The sequence below is a fragment of the Pseudorca crassidens genome, chromosome 7 (assembly GCF_039906515.1).
Source record: "Pseudorca crassidens isolate mPseCra1 chromosome 7, mPseCra1.hap1, whole genome shotgun sequence".
In the NCBI taxonomy this organism is placed as follows: domain Eukaryota; kingdom Metazoa; phylum Chordata; class Mammalia; order Artiodactyla; family Delphinidae; genus Pseudorca; species Pseudorca crassidens.
This window is the reverse complement of record NC_090302.1, coordinates 38,026,312-38,047,207: the sequence shown is the minus strand read 5'-3', so window position 1 is coordinate 38,047,207 and position 20,896 is coordinate 38,026,312. Positions and strand designations below refer to the sequence as shown.

The 20,896-nt window shown below is 40.6% G+C and overlaps 1 pseudogene; it reads right to left on the bottom strand.

Moving 5' to 3' along the window:
* Positions 1-2,333: 2,333 nt before the first annotated feature.
* On the bottom strand, positions 2,334-12,983 carry LOC137228337 (small ribosomal subunit protein eS6-like; annotated as a pseudogene).
* Between the last annotated feature and the right edge of the window lie 7,913 nt (positions 12,984-20,896).

The following is a 20,896-nucleotide window of genomic DNA, read 5'->3' as shown; positions in this document are numbered from 1 at the left end:
CTGCTGTTGAGAAAAGGCAGAAACAGCCTTGTTTCCACAAATCTAACAACGTGGGCAAGTGGGCTGCACTGGGCATCATCTTCAGTGGTGGCTACTGAGTCTGACTTCGGAGTTTGTGCAGCATCAAAACAAAGGCTGCCCGAGGAACCAGGTACATGTGCATCACAGATTTTTAAGGACAGGTGGTAGGGGATCAGCAGGCAGAAGTGAGAAAGCAGACATGGCCAGTTCTGGGGGATGGTGTTCAAAGAGGTTAATTAAATCTCTTTTCATGTCAGTCAGCCGAGGCATTTCTTAGTTCAGCCTGAGAGCTGAAACAAGCTTTTGTAACAGCCGTCAGAACTGTTGGAGCAGACCCTGATCCAGGGTGAGGAAGGCTAAATATCCCACTTCCCCACCACCAGGATGGCATGGCCATATATCCAGTATTAGTTTCTGCAGGTTGTCCCAGAATCTGATGTGGGTTGGCCTTTTAGCACTTTTGCATTTTAGCACTTTGGGTTTGAACAAAAAATGGCCACTCTAGTCAAATGGTAACCTGTGTGTTGTAGGTTAAATCATGCCCCCCAGAATTCATGTGTTGAAGCCTTTACCCCCAGTACCCCAAAATGTGACTGTATTGGAGAGAGGGCCTTTACAGAAGTTAAAATGAGGCTGTCAGACTAATCCAGTCTGACTGGTATCTATATAAGGGGACATTTGGACACACTAAGAAATACAAGAAATGTACGGGCACAGAAGAAAGACATGAAAACACATTTTAAACCTCTGCTTGAGTCACATCCACTAACATCCCATCGGTCAAAGCAGTCCACAAGGTCAAGCTCAAAATCACAGGTGGGTATATATACTCTACCCACCACAAAGCCATGGTAACGGCATGAATGTAACATTCTATTTAAAGGGAAGTGAAGAATTAGATTAATTTTTTGATCTACCACACTAGGTTCCATCAGTGTATTTTTAGCATTCGAGTGGCCATGGAATTGGTCTTAATAAATGAACTTTAGACTAGGGTCTTACCATCAATCATATCTAGAATGCTTGTCTCTGACAGTTTTCTGTGAAGCGGTCACTTCTCATTGCTGAGCCTCAGTTTCTTTAAAAATTAGGAGTCCGTTAACTCGATTGACAATTACAACACAGCATCCACTTGTTTGTTTGTTTAATTAGCTGCACATATTTAAAAGGATTTTATGTTAAAATCCAGTTACTCCTAACAAATTGGAGAATCTGACTACAGTGAACATCAAAGCAACAATCACCAGAAGTAGAGTTGCATCTGCCCCTTTAGACGTCAGCCCTCTCCTGATGCCACGGTTCCCACCAGGCAGCTTCTCTCGTTAAGAATATGTGCTTGCCCTCCTACTGGTATTTGAGTTTAGACCCCTCACTCTAGAGTATCCAGCTACAACATTCTGAGGTTCTCAATTTAGAAAGGCTAACTCCCAATACGGACTCATTCCCAATATTGCTCTTCATATAGTCTCTGTGTTTGTCCGTGTTTGGGGACAATTTCTAACCAGAACTTTTGCCCTGCACATAAGAATCTATTCTTCACCCTCTTTATTCACAATCAGAAGGGAATGCCTTCTGGTCACAAATGCTCCAGGTTTCCATGTTCTCTTAAGGTTTGAAAGTGATGTGGTGCTTAAGCTAACTTGTTCTGGGGATGGTTAGGAGCTCACCCTGAAGAGAAAGAAACACAGGGAGAGATCTTTTCAGGACTCTTCCCTTCCCACCCGGCTTCCTCAATCCATCAGCAGTGTTGTCAAAAGAATCATCTTCAACCAGCTTTCCTACTTTCGAAAGCAGCTTGTCTTTTGGATGAGCTGCCGCGATGAGTGGGCTTTCAGGCATACTCTGCTACCCCATGTTTCATCACAGTGTGTCTCTCACAGAGGAGACCCTCAGAGAGGAGACATCGGAACTTGGAAGTAAAATCACAGACAGGAGATTGCACCCTGTAGCAAGAAGTGAGATTTAGAGGCGAGTGATGTTGTTATTGCTCTGTGTTGGTTTGGGCTGGGCAGCTGACCCAGAAAAAGAGAAGGAAGAGGTTCCCAGGAGCAATACCTAAGAGGAGGCATGAGAACAGAGAAAAGTGAGAGAGACCCAGGAAAGCCAGAAGCACCCTGGAAAGCAGGTTGAAGAAAGAATCGCTCTTTCTTTCTTTCTTTGACCCATTTGAACCTTGACTATGGCCCTTATGTGAGGGTACCCTTCCGGGAGCTAGAAATAACATTTTCAAAATCGTTTTGTGGTGAAACATATTCATAGATTTGTATCTCATTTAATCTTTTGTAATGTCTGATCTTGTTAATTTGTTACTCTTAGGAAATCATGTTTTTACTGGACTCAGACTTAGAGGTAGAAGCTCACAGCAGGTACAGCCTCTGTCTCTTGGCAGTCTGTTCCTGGCATTTTCCTTTGGCCTCTTTCATTCCCTTGGCCAAAAGTGTATCATATTCTGCTGGCTCGTCCTTAGTTTGCTTGGTATGCAGTTTCTTCAGAGCGATACACTGATGTTTGTGTCACAGGAAACGTGGAGTAACAGGACACTGAATCCTGAGCACTTTCGTCCTGGGTTTCTTACCTTCTTTGTTCAAGGGCTTCCTTACAATACACTAGTAGGCATCATCTTCAGAGAGATCGAAAATTTGCAATTCTGATAGTTCTTTTGGGCCCCAGGTGACAAGCTTCAGTAGTATTAGTCCAGGAATATCCTTCTCCCTTTTTTTTTAAAAAAATAATAACCAAGTTGAGAACACTCAGACTGGCGTCTACAATGCAACCTTGAACAGATCTGTGCTCCTTTCTCCAGTTCCCCTCGGTCTATAACAGGAATGCCCCTTACTCAGTGGCAGGCAAGCACAATCGTTTACTGTGCATCATTATCCCATTTTATATATGAAAAACAGAAGCAGAAAGAGAGATTCATTCCATAAATATTAGGTGCAAGATTTGAAACTATGTCTCTGCTGCCCCAGACCATGCTTCTTCCCCTACGTGAAACAGCTGTCTTTAGATAAATATGTAGGGCTGGAACTAAGGTCTAAAACTCTGTTAAAACACTTCCCCAAATTCACACAGCTACTAAATAGCAAAGCTAGGATTTGAAACCAGTCTTTCTGACCCTAGGTCCTAAATTCTTAAGCACTTGGATGACTAGGATTTCTAAATCTTCTCATGTAGTTGGGTATCAATCTGGAGCTTAAATATATCCTGGGAAGGGGATTACATAAATTTATAACTATTGAGGAAACTAAAGGAAGAATTATTGATCTTCCCAATTAAAATGAATCCTGTTGGCATACATGGCTCCCAGTATGCAGGTATAGATTAGGCAAAGAACCAGGAGTCTCTGTGATCAGTTCAGCCTGTGTGTGGGCAGGGAGGACCTGGTACTCTGATAGAGACAGGGATACTGAGCTTAGGAGAAACATCTGGGTCTGATACCTGGTGAATGGACACAGGCAAGTCATCCCAATGCAGTGGAGTAGAGGGTTCAGGGTCCAGTAAGATCAGAAACCAAGAATTAGAGTGAAAATAAAGCAAAAGTGATGACAGTAACCAAAGTTGGAGAGAATTATGTCTGTAATGTTTTGTAAACATTGTGTTTCCTACTTTGTGGGTGAAGAAATTGGGGTTGAGAAAATTTAGACACCTCGCCCAGTGCCAGAGTCAGAACGTGGCTGAACCAAGATTCAAACCCCAAAATGCCTGGCTCCTCAAGTAGCAAGATGAGGGCAAGGAGCTTTCAGGAGCAGTAGGGTTCAGGTTCATCTGGGCTATTAGGAAATTTACCAACACTCAGTGAAAGCAGAGGGCCAGTTGCCCTCAGCATGGCCTTAAGAGGAAGCGCTCAAAAGCCAGCATCCCACAACAGGCACATTCTGAGAGAGGAGAGAACACTTGTTTTTAAATAAAGCCGTTTAACCTCGTGATGTGAAGACAGGAGAACAAAGCAGTAGATTCTTTACTATCTTGGGGGAAATGCTCAAATAAACTATTCAGGCAAAGGGAAGAAGGAAGAAAGGAAGGGAGAGAGGGGAAAAGGGAGGAAGAGAGGAAAGGAGGGAGCAGAAGAGAAAGAAGTGAGGGAGGTGAAAGGGAGAATGAAAGGGGAGAAATGAAGGCAGAAAGGAAGAGATGGAAGGAGAGAGAAAAGAAAGGATAGAGGAATAAAGGAATTAAAGGAAAAAGAGACTTTTAAAAGACTTGGAATCTACCACAAATTAGAGCTCTCAGCAGTGAATCTATAGATAGCTGTCACTGAAGGTTATTTTTAGATAATGAAATTAAATACACCTTTTTATCTTCTGTGCCCCTGTAGATCATGAGTTCTGGAGATCATGGTCTACAATACATATGCAATCTTGATAATTCTCCAAGGACTTAGAACAATACTGTGCATACAGTGGCTGTTGAATAAATAAAAGGTTGACATTGATTGATAGTCTCTTCCCTAAAGGAAATTGATCTCCAATTCAAATCTCCAACATAACACTGAGCAAGGTTAATCTTCATATCCCCACAGATGGAGACTAATGGGATAGGCCTAAGTAGGCAGAAGTGCATCAGGAAACCAAATTGGGAAATGATAGCTATTGTCACCCAGGGAATTGCCAAAAGCAAATGTCACTCATGGCCCCCAGCTCCAACGTCTGAACATTTTTTATTCCCCAGAGATATCAACAGACTGGTGAAAGAACACTTATACAAATGAAACACGCATATAAATAAAGTTTTAATAAATTCTTAAAAACTGACTTTAGCAAGTTGGTCACGAACAACTCTTAGTTATTTGCTTTTGAAAAATGGTAGCTGCTAAAATGTTGAAGGTGAGTGAAGGACAGTTCCTCCTCTTCATTCTTAAACCGAATCTCAGATGAAACGCTGCCATATACACAGACAAGTATTTAAAAAACATACCTCAGCAAAGTGGCCCAGGACTTTGTAAAAAACATCCATTAGCAAGCTGACACTAAGTAGTTCATGCAATGGGCCCAGTAAATTTAAAGAAGTCCTAACTTTTGTCCTTTCAGGTGCTCCTCAATATCTTAGCCAGTCCACATATCTTAAATACCATTCATTTCACCAATGAGAGCCCATTTCTAATATCCAGTGGCCAGTTTCTCCAGTAAGAATCTATGTCAAATATTCACTATGCTGGTTAACAAAACTATGGGTGTGGATAAGCGATAAGGATAAAAAACATGCCTTTAATAGTTACCTCTGAAGTGTGGCCTTTGTTATTTAATGTTAGATAACCACCCAGGAAATGTGGATTCCTATTTATAACAACTGCCCCTTGGGTAGAAAAGTCAGCACACACATTTATATTATACTAGCGTTGTGTTGAGTATTTTAAAGTATATAACAAGCAACATAACATAGATGATAAACCATATTTAAATATTTTCCTTTTCTCTTTAAAAACAACGATTTTAATAATTGGCAAATGAAGTACCTTCCAATATAGACCCTAAATATATTCAATATTCTCTTCTTGAATGTGAGAGAATATAAAAGCAAAATTGCCTATTATTTATATAAACACAAGAAAACCCAGCCACTCCCAGATCATTTTATACCCTGCAATATGACCAATATCCTATTTTGAGCAGCAACTTTTATGCTTGCCTTTTCAGCTGAGAAAGCACACATCAGCTGGAGTCACTCTGCTTCCTAGTTTCTAGGTGTTTGGCTCAAACCCTGATTCCAAAGGCAACTCTGTTGTCCCACGTAAGACTGCAGTAAATACCAGGAGACGTTCAGTCTGAGGTCCCCTCAGGCTCTGGCAGGTACAAGAAGCTCCATGCCTGGACTCAGTGTAGTTCAGCTCCCAATATGTCCCAAACATTTTTCTCAGCATCTTGACCCTAATATGGAAATTAGCTCCTTTCAACTGATTTTCAGAATATGCACACCTGCACTCTCTCCCTCCCTCACTCATTCACTCCCTTATTCAATGTCTTTACTAAAGTTTTGGCAAAGTTGAGGGCTTTATACCTCAAAATACAAAAATTTTAAATTTAACAGAAAACTACTTATTTTGGCTATTCTTTCACAGAGACTGAGGTCCCACATCTGGTTGTTTACTCGTCCCTGCCACAGTGGCATTATTGGTTTCATGACATAGTACTTACATTATTTGGTAGAGCAGGGTTAGTTACTTTCCTTCAAAGGCTCTCCTTCCCTCACCCCCCGCCCCCCCGTGCTTTCAAATTTTGCACCACTGGGTGATTTGATTTTCAGAATTGGGAGGAGCAACAAACGGCATTATAGTCACCATAATGGCCATTTTAAAGCCGTATTATGTGTAAGAAAGAAATATCAGGAGCACTCAGATCATAGGACAATTATCTAGAAATTTTTTTTATTACTTTTTTGTTTGCGTTGGGTCTTTGTTGCTGCGCGCGGGCTTTCTCTAGTTGCAGCTAGAGGGGGCTACTCTTCGTTGCGGTGCGCGGGCTTCTCATTGCAGAGCACAGGCTCTAGGCAGGTGGGCTTCAGTAGTTGTGGTGCGCGGGCTCTAGAGTGCAGGCTCAGTAGCTGTGGTGCACTGGCTTAGTTGCTCGGTGGCGTGTGGGATCTTCCGGGACCAGGGCTCGAACCTGTGTCCCCTGCATTGGTAGGTGGATTCTTAACCACTGTGCCACCAGGGAAGACCTTTTTTTTCTTTTTCTTTTGGCTAGAAATTTCTAATACAACTTTGCTAACTTTCATTCTGAATCATTAACACAAGAACTGTTAGCCGGCAAGGGTCATTTCTCCATTCTTCTCTGCTCATGGAACCAGACATTATTATGTTTCCCACATCTAGTTTTATGATATATAACCGTGCTTTAGTTTTCTACAGAAGAAAATATTGTTTTATTTCCTACATGAACGAGATCTTACTCTCCCAGAGACAACTTTTCTCATTCTATTTGACTCTCTGAAGATGAAACTCTCTGAAGATGAAAAACTGACCCTTTGAGATTATAAACATAATCCACAGATGTGTTTATATTCCCCCTGAGGTCTGAATTGTAAGGTGATAGAGAAAGAGGCTGACGTATTTATTCTGGATAAACTTCTCATGTTTGTTCCCTTTATTGTTATAAAAAGATAAATCTGGGGCTTCCCTGGTGGTGCAGTGGTTGAGAGTCCGCCTGCCGATGCAGGGGACGTGGGTTTGTGCCCTGGTCCGAGAAGATCCCACATGCCGCGGAGCAGCTGGGCCCGTGAGCCATGGCCGCTGAGTCTGCGCATCCGGAGCCTGTGCTCCGCAACGGGAGAGGCCCCAACAGTGAGAGGCCCGCGTACCGAAAAAAAAAAAAAAAAGATAAATCTGGGCTCTATTTGCCTATCCAAATGCAAGTTAGGGAAATGTGGGCCCTAGTGTCTTCTGATGCCTGAGTATGTGGAGATCAGAGAGCTTGAACTTAGGTAGCATGGGCAGGTATGTTTGCTTCCAGAGCAGTCCTGTCCAGGTGCCTGCGACAAGTTTGGGGCATGTGGGCTGCCAAGAACTGCACTTTTGTCCATGTAGAAATATATGTTTTGTGAAGAATAAGCAGCAGTGAAATAGCAAATCCATACGAGCAGTACTTCTCAAACTTTAATGTGGAAAGGAATTACCTGAGCTCTTACTAAGATACAGTTTCTGACTCAGCATGTCTAGGGTGGGGCTGAGATTCTTTCTAACCAGGTCTCCGGCAATGTCAATGCTACTGGTCCAAGTAGCAAGATGTAAGAGGGACTTCCCTGGTGGTGCAGTGGTTAGGAATCTGCCTGCCAGTGCAGGGGACACGGGTTCGAGCCCTGGTCCAGGAAGATCCCACAGGCCGTAGAGCAGCTAAGCCCATGCACCACAACTACCGAGCCCGTGCTCTAGAGCCCGTGAGCCACAACTACTGAGACCATGTGCCACAACTACTGAAGCCCACGTGCCTAGAGCCCGTGCTCCACAGCAAGGGAAGCCACTGCCATGAGAAGCCCACGTACCGAAACGAAGAGTAGCCCTAGCTCTGCACAACTAGAGAAAGTCTGTGCACAGCAACAAAGACCCAGTGCAGCCAAAATTAAATAAATTCAAAAAAAAAAAAGATGTTAGAGACAGTGAAGTCCTCATATGAACTCCAGAGGACATTCTAAATACAAGATTTGAATTTTATTTCAGTGGTACTAAGGACCTCATAAGTATATATTCTTTTAAATGTCTGAATAAAGTCATACTATTTTAAATTTCCTTTTTGTGGAAGTATTGGGCTGGCCAAAAAGTTCGTTCAGGTTTTGCCGTACGATGTTACAGAAAAACCTGAACGAATTTTTTGGCCAACCCAATAACTAGCATACATAATAAGTGAGTAGATTATGCTTCATGGGTTTTTCACAAAGCCATTTAACCACCGTCCAGACCAAGAAAGAGAATATTACCAGCATCCCAGAAGCCTCCCCACGCCCGTGTCTAAATCACTGTTTTCCCCGTCCTCCTTCTCAAACCAACCTTACTCTTACAAGCAGAGATTAGTTTTATCTGCTATAAACTTTACATAAACGAAATCGTGCAGTAAGTGCTCTTTTGTTTCTAACTTTATTCACCATTATTTTTGTGATATTCATCTACATCATTATATGTAGTTAGAAACAACTACATATGTATATATGTTTCTCATTCCTCTCTACCAGAGTCAACAAACTTTTTCTTTAAAGAGCCAGATAGTAAATATTTTCAGCTTTGGCTGCCATATGGGCTCTGGTAAAACTACTCCACTCTGCTGCTGTAGCATGAAAGCAGCCCCAGATGATACACAGACGAATAGACCTGGCTCTGTTCAGTTAAACTTTATTTTCAAAAGCAAGCATAGGTCAGATTTGGCCTGTGGGGCATAGTTTACTGATCCCTGCTCTTTTGCAGTCCATTGTAAGTATTTATTACAATTTATCTCTCCATTTTCTTCTTAACGAGTATACTAGTTTTCTATTGCTGCCGTAATAAATTATCACAAATTTAGCAGCTTAAAACAATACAAATTTATTATCTCCCAGTTCTGTAGGCCAGAAGTCCAGGTGGGCTCAACTAGTTCCTTTCTTCCAGGTCCTATAAGGCTGAAATCAAAGTGTTGGCTGGCCTGGGATCTTATCCAGAGGCTCTGGGAAAGAAATTGCTTCCTACTCATTCTGGTGGTTGATAGACGATTGTCCCTTGTAATTGTAGGACTGAGGTCCCTGTTTCCTGGCTGGCTGTCAACTGGAAGCTTCCTTTAGTTCTTCCAGGTCACTCTTTAGTCCTTGCACATGGCCCCCTCAATCTCAGAGCCAGCAACAACACATCAAATCCTTCTCATACTTGGAATATCTCTTCTAGAAGCTGCATTGTTTTACGTTCCACATTTAAATGTACCGTTTTCCTCAGCTGATTTAGGATACGGTATAAGGGAGTGCTGAAGAATCGTTCTTTTTTCCATGTGGCTATCCAGTGACCCAGCACTATTTAGTGATAGTACTGCCCTTTCTCCACTGCTCTGTGGTGTCAAATTGTCATCAGTCAGTGGCCATGTATATGTGAGTTTATGTTTGGACCACTCGTTCCATTGATCTGGTTCTCTATCCTTACACTGCGAATGACTATAGCTTTATTACAAGTGATATGATAGTGTAAGTCTTTGCATTTTGTTCTTCAAGATCATGAGTCTGACTGAGTTTGATCTGAGACTGATTTTGATTGGCATGTGCTACCTGGTAGGGAGTTTGTAAGGGTGGCCTCCATCTGCCTCTAACCACTGAAACTACCAATGCTTACTGTAAAGAACTAGTATTCACTGTATGAATTACTTGGCTATGGTCAGTTTCCTAGGCATTGCTAGGTAATTTTGTACTTTATCCTAAAGGCAAAAGGAGGCAGTAAAACAACTTAAGCAAGCAATTAGAGTTTATTGCTTTTTAATAAAGAAGTTAGATGAGACCATGAGATTCATGGTTAAATCTTGTTTTAAACAAATATAATAACAATCATAAAGAAGACGGGTGGTGAATCTGGAGTTTATTGAAGTGGTCAGAGCTAGAGACGACAGGGCCCTGAGATAGGCCTGTGACAATGGTTGTATAGAGAAAGTGGTAGATGTGAGAAAGATTTAATGGATGCTACTTGGAGATCAATTACATCTAGGGTGTTGACTCCATTGATAAGGGACATAATACCTGGCAGCTACCGACAAAGAATTCTGGAGAAATTATGTATAAGGATAATGGGTTGAGTATTGAGCATGTTGAGATTAAGTTGCCTGCAACCTATCTAAATGGAAACATTTATCAGAGAGAAATAGGGGCTGGTGCTTGGCAGAGAAATCAAAGCTGGAAATAGATTTGGGGGAGTTTTCTGTATTTAGATGGTAATTGGAGCCATGATTGAATCAGACCATCCAGAGAATGTGTACAAAACAAGAGTAAGAGAGTATTATAGATAGAATCTTGGTGATTGCACCATCTATAAGGCATACTAAAAAAGGGAAGGGGGGGAATGATTTGTTGTAAAAATAGGAAGGGAATCGGGAACAAATAATAATCTTAGATCTACCTCATGTTACAACTAACTCTTCAATCACAGAATTGTTTCCATCTCAAAATAATAGAGACACAGATGTAGAGAACAAACCTATGGACACCAAGGGGAGAAAGCAGGGGTTAGGGGTGGTGGTGGTGGGATGAACTGGGAGATTGGGATTGACATATATACACTAATGTGTATAAAATAGATAACTAATAAGAACCTGCTGTATAAAAAATAATGAAATTCAAATATATATATAGCACAGAAAAATATTGATCTTATCTTTGTCCTTTTCTGTAAGAATCCATCAAAATAGTGTTTTCTATAGTTGAAGCATTAAGTATAATGTTAATAAATTATGTGACTATATCAGAGATTAAACTGAGGAAGTCATTCATAAATAATGATTTTCATGATGCAGCGAGGTAGCCTCATTTTAATTAAAAACAAGTAATGACAGAGAAGTGGAAGGGAAAACGTCTCAGCTGGAATCAAGTGCTTAGGATTACAAAGAATAAAGGAAATTTTCCTTGGAGCATGGAGATGGTTACGGTGAGGTGATTAAAATGAGAGGAATTTGGTGTATCCCTGTCTTCAATCCAGGGTTCTATTTGCATGCGCTGGTTAGACATTGGATATGTCCACCTTCTGATGATGAGGTTGGGAGTTCCTAGTTATCTCTCTGAAGTTCCTAGCAGGGCCCATACAATGAGATACCTGAGATGTGGGTAATAGTGAAAAAGAAGGCATGCTGGGATGGGAAAGCCACTCTCCCAGGCCAGCTGTCCTCAACCTGTGAAGAGTCTGTTGCCCTCGGGGCTCTTGAACACAACAACCAAAGGCCATTTGTTCACAGGTTCCATGTCCATTTCATCCAGTAAAGGAGTTGCTTCATCCACAGGGCAGGAAAACAATATAAAATTAGAGGAGGAAATCAAATCAATAGTCAGTCCAGCAGGAGACAGTGTGTGTTCTCATTTGAGCTGTTAGCAGGTGCACTGGGTGAATACAGAGAAGTTGATAAATGGCTGATTCGACAGACTGGTAGCAAACACATGCTTTGCCAGAGATGACTTTCTAAGTCACCATACATCAAACAGACAGTGTCAGCCTTTGAGGGTAAACCTGTGAAGCCTTGTTGTGCTCTTTGAACTACCTCTGAGACCGGAGACTGAAAAGGGGCTTGAGTATTCCTCTGAATCCACTGGGAGGATTGAAAGCTTCAAAGAGGAGAGCCATCATATCCAAGGGGAGATACACTGATTGAAGGCACCAGTGTGAAATAGTCTTTAATAATTACCAGAAAGCTGGAATCGACTAGTGTTTTGCTGAGCTATATTTTATCTTTATTGGATTAACTGTGACACAGTAGGTTATGTCAAAGGGAATCTGCATGAATATTAAAAGTAAATGTGGTGTGAATAATAGATAACTTACATTAGATGCACCAGCATGCAGTAATTTTTAGTCACCTACATAATTAGATTAAAACAAATCTGCTGAATAAAATACATTGTCTTGCTATAATCTGGTTTGAAAACATCCAAAAGTTATGGCCATAAGGATGTTTGCTGGTGTTTTACGTATAAATACATAATTCACCCTAAGAAATGTTTCCTAAAAGGTTCCTGGTAGTTACAAGAGTAGGTGACTGTGAACATCAGTATTCTTACTGGTCTAGTAAGAAATGCCCTTAAGGTCACATTAAGACTCCTACAATGTTGATACCAGAATAAAACAACCAACATGCAAGTTTTATGTTCACCTCTGGGAAATGAGCTGTATTTCTCTCTTGGGCTGGGAAAACTGGCGTTAAGATTTTTCTGGTAGATCTCAATCCTCCTGGTCTTCACACCGGTATCTTCTCATCTCCCACCCTCATCTGCCCAGATGCTGCTTGCCATTGCTGAAGAAATTCAGCTAGAATCTGTTGTAACAGGAGGTGAGTTACAACACTATCTAATTCCACCCAACTATGGATGCTGGGGACTCCCTCATCCACCTCTCTCTGCTCCTTGAGGCTTCTGAATATCCTGGGCTATTGAAAAAGAGAGTGTCCATGTAGGGACGTTTGACTGTGGCTCAGCAAAGTCTATGGGAGGCATGGGCATCCCTTCTGCGGGATGATGCACAGGTAATATGCTGGCAGATACGGGCAGAAGGCCCTCCCTAGAGGGCCGTGTGGCTCATCAGGCAGGTGACAAGTGCGGTTTACTCTCATGTTGATGAATGGGCTGCCGGTCCTAGCTGGTTCCTTACAGCTCTGTGGTACTGGCAAGAGATGATGTTGGGCTCTTTCTGCTGGTCCTGCTTTCCTCCGTATGATGCTCAGGTGCCACTTCCCTCCCTCATCCAGCTCCTCTTCCCCTTTCTCAGTCCAGCGCACCTTGGCTAAGGTGGCCACAGTCCCTGATTTGCCTGGGTCGTGTCCTGACTTGCTCATTTGGTGCAAGCATGATGAATAATAATGCCCCTTTTCATTCTCAACAGTGACCCATTTGGACATTAAGTTATGTGGTCACCCTAGTCTCGTCCAGTCTTGCTCGGGCGGTCATTGTCTGAGTCCCCCAGTCTTCTCTGTTGTTACGGCACAAACTTGATTCCTTGCCTCCTTCAGGGCATTGTGCTTGTCTTCTTAAAAGCCTCTTTTTATCTCCACAAAATCAGCTCTTGCAAACAGAAAGTTTGGCTGTGCAAGTAGGTCTCTGGGGCTGGCTCCACAAGCTTATTTTGAAGTCCAAGATGGAACATTAACTGCTTTGTTTCCTCTTTATATTCCTGCCACTCTAATTCTCCTTGAGGCAGTGTAGATGGCTGATGACTGAAAGTATCATATACAGAAAAGTCCAGAAAAGAAACCCCAAGGGTTTATATGAAAAGTTATTTTCTCACCATTCTCCCACTTCCAAGTCCCCAGTTGCAACTTGCAATCTCAAGATATTCTTGTCACACCTTCTGTGCCTGGTGTAAGTTTTGTGGAAAAAATAATAATCGCTATTAACTATTGAGTATGTACTAGCATCCAGCACACAGGTTACCTCATGCACTTGCAACAATCCCCTAAGGAGGTTATTATTATCATTATCCCATTTAACAGAGAAGTTAACTCACCTGAACAAGGCTATACAGCTCATAAGTGGTTGAGCCAGAGGTTAAGCCTGGGCAATTTGACTCCAGAGCTCAGGCACTTAAAACAAAAAGCACTCCTAACGACGCAAAGCTTGCAGGTCTATAACTTGGCAGATGAATTAAAATACAGTATAAACTTCTATTCCTAAGAAAGAGGAGGGTATGGTAAATGCTGTCAGAAACCCGTTTTCAATTGTGTAGTTTCCCCCAAATGACCCCCAAATCCTCCCAATAGCAGCTTCCAAAGGGACCTTTGCCGATCTTCTTCTGACAGGATGGGCCAAAAGTCTTCCCCCAAGAATTGCTCTCCTCATAATTATGCACATCTGTGTGCCTTTCAGCTCAGAGACAAGTTCCCTGCACGGAAAGGGTCGATGGAGGCGCTGTTTGGTTAAAAGCAACAGCAAGTCCCTCCCTCCAAAGGCAGCGTGTCCGTGTATAACGTGGCACCTGAGCTCCACCTACCGTGCTTCTTGAGGTTGCGCTAAACACCAGAGCCCAGCTGGCCCAGGACTGAGACCCGCTCAGCTCCCAGGTGCCTGCAGTCAGCTCTGAGGACCCTACTCCCTAAACAGCCATCAGAGAGGCTGCCAAGATCACACAGGCTGCATTCTCCCACAGCTTCTCACAGGAAGTGAGAGACGAAGGGAATCATGACAGACGTAGAATCTGCAAATGTACCTGGATGCATGGATTTAAAAGGATGACTAATAACAGGTGAATATGGTCTAGAAATCTAATTTACCATGTATATGTGTCAGAGCAGAAATCACTTAAGCTAGTCTCTCATGAGAGTTGATATAGTACATAAATAGAATAGCCGTTATAAATGTAGAGTGCTTTGGGATTGTCAAAGCAATCACACTGAAATTACCCCAGCGATACCTAATCTCCACTATATAGTCAATATGCGCCTGGACCTATATTGATAAGATGGAATTAATCTCTCAAACGCAAGGCTGTTTTTACCCTGTTTGAGTTAGGTGTTTTTCAGTGATGGAAGAGGTCAAAGCAAGACCGGCAGAGTTTGTCTGAATTAACACAGGTGTTCCTACATGTGGTGTTTGCGTTGTGATTCTCATTTGTGGCTTTTATTGTTCCCTTCTCAACATTTCACCACAGTGGCAGATGTTTCCTGAGTGTGCACCCCTTGTATTGCTTTACATTCCTTTGCAGAACGATACTGGGTCAGGGCCTCTCATGAGGCAACAGCTAGTGAATCTGTTTTAAATTTTTTTCCCTTGATCAATGTAATGTATGCAAGTAGTAGGAAATCAAATAGAAGAGACTGGCTTATAAAATACAGCAAGAGTCTATCACCTCACAGCTTCCCACTGCACTCTCCAAGGGCAGTAACATTTATTTCTGTTTCTAGGTTTTTTGAGCATTAGACATGGGTCTGAATAATTTGTTTTTAGGGCTAATTTTTGATGTACAAACTTTACATCAGTTTAACTTCCTGATATGATTGAAAAGGGTACTCTTTAATATGATCTTCCACACCCTCTTTCCCTTCTCTCAGTTTTTAATGGTTATCTCACTATTTTTTAGTGCTGCTAATAGTTACTTTTGAAACTGCAAATGAAATTCGTAGCCCCTGATTTCATGTTCCGTACACTTTTGAAAATGTAGATTGAATCCCCAAAATTGTAAAATAAGAATTTTTACTGCATGTATCCTTCCCACTCCCTCACCCCATCCTTCCACCTCCCAATCTTTTTTTTTTTTTCCCAATCTTTTTTAAACATTTAACTGCAGCTCTTATTTTGACAAGTTGATTTCAATAGTTTACAACCACTTGTAACTATACAGATATTGCTCATCGTGAAGTCAAGGGCATGCTAGAGTTAAATTTCATCGTCTGCACTTCCTATAACATCACACCTCCCTCCATCATTTGAATCACAATGATCCTAGTATCAAAGTCACTGGTGAAATATCTCCTTTCTTTCCCTCTAACAGTAAATCAAAACCATGCCATATTTTGGGTTGTTTTATATTTGGGTGATGAGTGGACTTTTTTCCTGTCATTTCTTATTGCCTTTCTTTTTTTTATAGTTGAAAGAAATATATCCCTTCATTATGTGCCAAATGTTTTGCAGGCTCTCATTCTTTTACTTGATATACATCCCTATCTTTTGAAGATAGTTTACTTGGCTCCCACTAACCCCACGTTCTAATTTGGACTTGCTGCTTTGTATAGCAACTCCTTTAGCTGCTGTCTTAGTATTTCTTTTTATTGGATTCATGATTGCAACAAGTTCCTTCCTTTGGGTGCTAGAGTATATCCTCAAGTAATTTTCTTAGATATGGTGAATACGAAGTAAACTTCCTGAGTTCTTGCATGTTTGGAACGCTTTGGTTTTGCTCAGAATGTGACTCATTGTGGGTTGGGGTTTTTTTGCTCATTTGTGTTTTGGGGTTTTTCTATTCATGCTGCTTATTGGTTACTGGACTCCATAGCTTTGGGACTTTTTGTCCTCTTATTTCTTTAATAAATACTTTCCTCTATATTCTCTCTGCTTTCTCTCTGGATATCCTATTAGAGGCTTGAACTCCTGGACTGATCCTCCACATCTTTTATTATTCCCATAGTATTTTCTTTCTCTTTGTCTTTTTACTCTACATTCTGGAATCTTCCAATTCTTCTGTCAAATGTGTTATTATAGCAATCATGTTTCAATTTCCAAGAGTATTGTGTCTTCTCTTATTGTTCATTTCTTAGCAACCTGTTCATGTTTTATAGGTGACATCCCATTTTGACTCTCTGAGAATCCCAATCACATTTTATTCAAGAAGTTTTTTTCTTTAATTGAAATGTTTATTGAGATAACTGGGATTCATATGCAGTTATAAAATACACAGAAATCCCAAGCATACTTTACCCAGTTTCCACTCCCCCCCCAAATTTGCAGAACTGCAGTATATCACAATCAGGATATTGACAATACACTCATCTTATTCAGATTTCCCCGGTTTTGATTGAACTCATATATGTGTGTGTATGTGTATTTAGTTCTAGCATTTGTGAAGGTTTGTGTATTCTTTACCACAGTCAAGGTACTAAGCAGTTCTATTACCACAAGGATCCTTCATGTTGACTTTTTATAACCTCCCACCTCCCTCGCAGCTCCCTTCATCTCTACTTGTCAACCATTCATCTGTTCTCTATTTCAATAATTTTGTCATTTAAAAATGCTATATGAATTAAATACTATATTATGTAACTTTTGGGGATTTGCATTTTTCACTCAGCATGAATTACCTGGAAATCCATCCAAGTTGTTACGTGTATTGATATTTTGTTCTTTTTTATTTTTGAGTAGTATTCCATGATGAGCATGTAACACAGTTTAACCACTTACCAGCTAGAGGACATCTGCGATGTTTCCAGCTTTTGGCTATTATGAGTAAAACAGCTGTGAACGTTCACGTACAGGTTTTGTGTGAACATGTATAAATACCCAAGAGTGCAATTTCTGGGTCATATGGGAGATGCATATTTAGTTTCATAAGGAACTATTGCCACTATTGCAAAGTAGCTATGAGCATTACCACCAATAATGTATAAGTGATCTGGTTTTCTCCATATCCTCACCAGCATTCCAGGTTATCACTACTTTCTTATTTTAGCCACTCTGATAGGTGTGTAGTGATATCTCATTGTACTTTTAATTGGCATTTCCTTCATGGCTAATGATGAATATCTTTTCATGTACTTATTTACTATCCGTATGTTCATGTCAGTGAAGTGTCTCTACATATCTTTTGCCCATTTTCTCACTGGGTTCTTTGGGTTTTTTGGGGTGGGAGTTCTTCATATATTCTAGATATTAGTTCTTTATTGGATATGTGATTTGCAAAAATTTCCCCCAGTGTGTAGTTTGCCTTTCCAGTCTCTTTACATGGGCTTTTGCGGAGCAAAAGTTTTAAGTTTTAGTGAAGTCGAATTTATGGTTTTCCTTTTCCCTCCCTTTTTTCATGCTTTTGGTGTCAAGTGTAAGAAATTTCTGCCTATCCCTAGATCCCAAAGATTATTACGTATGTTTTCATTTTCTAAAAGCTTTATAGACTTACATTTTACATGTAAGTCTATGATTAATTTTGACTTAATTTTTGTAAAAGACATGAGGTTTTAGTTGAGGTTTAATTTGTTGTCTATGAATGTCCAATTGCTCCAGTACCATTTGTTGAGAAGGCCATCCTTCCTTTAGTGAATTGCTTTTGGTTCTTTGCCAAAATCAACTGGGCATATTTGTGTGGTGCTCTTTTCTGTTCCATTGATCTATGTGTCTATCCCTTTGTCAATACCATGCTCTCTTGGTTATGTAGCTATATATAGCAAGCCTTAATATGTGATAGTGACTCCGCCCACTTTTTCCTTCTTTGTCAAGGTCGTTTTAGCTATCCTGGGGCTTGTGCCTTTCCATATAAATTTTAGAACAAGCTTGTCTATGTATATAGAAACCCTAGCTGGGATTTTTATATAAATTGCACTAAACTGACAGATTAATTTGGGGAGAATTGACATCTTTACTATGTCAGGTCTTCCAGTTCATGAACACTGCATGCCTCTCCATTTATTTAGGTCTTCCCTGATTTCTTTTACCAGGATTTTGTAATTTTCAGCATACAGATCCTATATGTGTTTTGTTACATGTATACCTAAATATTTTAATTTCTTTGCAGTGATTGTAAATGGTACTGTCCTTTTCATTTAGGTTTCTATATGCTTATTGTATTATTATTATTATTATAGGATTGATCTTGGTGTGTGTTGATCTTGTATACTGTGACCTTGCTGAACTTATTAGTTCTAGGTGTTCTTTTATAGATTCTTTGAAATTTTACATATAGACTATCATGTCATCTGCAAAAAGAGACAATTTTATCTCTTCCTTTCCAACCTAAATGCCTTTTACTTTATTTTCTTGCTTCATTTCAGTAGCTAGAACTTCCAATACTATGTTGAATAAGAGTGGTAAGAAAGAACATCCTTGCCTTATTCTTTATCTTAGAAGGCAAGCGTTCTATCTCTCGTCCGGATATTAATTGTAGGTTTTTTGGTAGATGCTCTTTATCAAGCTGAGGTAATTTCCCTCTATTCCTAACTTGCTGAAATTTTTATATCATTAATATGTTTTGAATTTTGTTAAATGTTTTTTTCTGCGCTAATTGAGATGATCATATGCATTTTCTTATTTAGCTTGTTGATATGGTAGATTACATTGATTAATTTTTGAATGTTGAATCAGACTTGCATACCTGGAATATATCCAACTTGGTCATGGTGCATAATTCTTTTTATATATAGTTAGAGTCAACTTGCTAATAAGTTGTCGAAGATATTTGCATCTCAGTTCAGAAGCGATATCGGTCTATCGGTTTATATCGGTCTTCAATCATATTTTTTTTAAGTTCTATTCTGCTACCTGTAAAGTTTCTGTTTTATAACTACTTATTTATTTTTGTCTTTCCTCTTCCACGCTTCAGGATTTCTTAAATGTCTAGTAATTCTTAATTTTCCATTCATTAAAGTATGGGTATCAGGAAGCCAATAAGAAGTTCCATGTAAGTAGGTGGGGCTCCTCTACCTCACTTTACAATGTACAGGCAGAGAGCGAGTCATCAGTACACAAAATATTATTAAAAACTTCCCCAAGGACAGAAGGCTATTGAAAAACTCAAAAACAAAGCAGAGCAGAGATGCTCGCCCTAGACTACACACATGGAGATCTGCTTGCTGACTAGAAGGAAGATGATAGCAGCAGCAAAAACCCTGAGAGGTATAAGCTACTAGTGAAATGGAAAGGACAGGTGAGAAGTGGTAATGAACACAGAGGATTATTTCAAGTTCTATATTTGGAATTGTCCAATTATTCTACCTCTTTCCTTGTTGTCTTCTGGGGTTTTTGGTTTTATTGACAGATAAGGTCTTTTCTAAGTAAGTTGAAAATATGATTGGCAGAAGTTAGGGCCACTATCTTAGTACCAGGGCTCAAGAAAAAAAATCTTGCTTCATTACAGATTTTGTAGATATCGAGATATTAAATGATTGTCTCCTAGATCAGTGGTCCTTAACCTTTTAGGCACCAGGGACCGGTTTTGTGAAAGACAGTTCTTCCACGGACGGAGTGATGGTTCAGGCGGTAATGTGAGCGATGGGGAACAGGAGATGAAGCTTCGTTCACTCGCTGGCCCACCGGCCACTTACCTCCTCCTATGCGGCCCAGTTGTCAACAGGCTGCAGACCAGTACAGGTCCATGGCCCGGGGGGTTGGGGACCCCTGTCCTAGATTATACACTCATGTTTTCAGGTTGTTATTCTGAATCAAAATCTAGTAGAATATGTTATAAAATTTATTTTAGGAAATATGAATCTACCCCAGTGCTTGAAGAGAATGGTAGAATTTTTATCCAGTTTTTCCCTTTATAGAAAGAGTAAGAAACATCCCTCTGATTTTGAAAACACGAACCAGTTGGTAAACTCTTCCACTTCCTCATCTATAAAGAACATGATTCTTAAAACTTTAGCTTTAATCTCAGATATGAAGTCCCCCCCTTCCATTCTCACCTTTGTGGATCTAGTTCCGTAAGGCTGGGTACTGCCTGGGATAGACTAGACAGCTAGGGCAAGCCAAGCTTCAGCCAAAGGTAGAAGGGGAACTCAGGTGAGGAATGTAATGAAACTTGAAAAAAGCCAGCAACGAGGTTATCAAGCACCAAAAACCGCATCCCTCAGGTAGGTTCACAGGGCAGGCAGGAGACAAAGATGCAATACCTTTTTTTAGATGAAAAGTTTCTCTACGGCCAAGCAAAATCCTGTAATGGCTTTGGGTATGTTTCAAAGAGCAGTGCTCTCGGAGATTAGAAGGGGGTCCCGAGATGTCATCACTATCATTGCTGACAGATAATCTGATTGAGTACTTCCAATGGCAGGGAAGTCAGTACAGTAGGAGATTGCTCATACTGCCAGAAAATACGTCTTCCATAAATAGTTCAACACATATAACTCCCTAAAATAAAAGTGGCTGTGTGCCTTGGTTTGCCCAGAGCAATTCTAGGTCATACCTACCATCCCGATATGACTATTAAGTGTGTACCCTTTCATTCTCAAAAGTCTCCTAGTCACCTACCTACAATTGCTATATTTTAGTTCTAGTTTTGTCCCTGAAACTACAAGAGGTTCTCCATATATGAGGATGATCAGTACCCAAGAAAGAAGAC